Raw genomic sequence first — 662 nt, 5'->3', positions numbered from 1 at the left:
AGTCCACCTCATTTTTTTTTTTAAATCAAAGACATGCAAAAACAAAACAAAAAAAGTGCCCGCGTTCCCATCTCAGTTGACCACAATGTCCTGAGCTGTCTGAGAGACGGGGCCCCACCCCCCACCCCAGCCCACCCCACCCTGGGCTCCCTGGCAACAGGGAACAACCAGCACAAACTTTCAAGGAAAGCAATTTGGTAATCGGTCTCAAGAGCCCTACAGCTCCATTCCCAGCCATCTCTCCTAAAGCAAAAAAAAAATTGGAAGCAATCTGAAGCTCCGGCAACAAGTGTTAAATCAATTACGGCACACAAACTCGACGGGATGGATGCTTGAAAAATGTTTTCAATGAACGTCGGCAATGATCACAAGGCTCACTCCGTAAGGTTAAGTTGGGAGAGCCGGGTCACAAAGCTGAACCTTCCTGACGTTTCATGCACAGGAATACAGGCAGCTGGGAGGAGATGTACCAACAGTCTGATGGGGGAACCGGCGTGGGTGGGCTCAGAGGTGTTTATTTTGTTTCCAGATTCCATTCTTTGTTTTTTTCCCCAAATTGCTCATTCTATGCAGCACATTGCTTTTAAAAATCAGAAAAGAGGGACTGAAAATCCTGGCCAGCAAAGAGTAATGACTAAATTCCTCATCTGCCAAGGATGAAG

Source organism: Bison bison, unplaced genomic scaffold (genome assembly GCF_000754665.1).
Source record: "Bison bison bison isolate TAMUID 2011002044 unplaced genomic scaffold, Bison_UMD1.0 scf7180017864512, whole genome shotgun sequence".
Classification (NCBI taxonomy): domain Eukaryota; kingdom Metazoa; phylum Chordata; class Mammalia; order Artiodactyla; family Bovidae; genus Bison; species Bison bison.
This window is presented reverse-complemented; position numbering follows the sequence as displayed.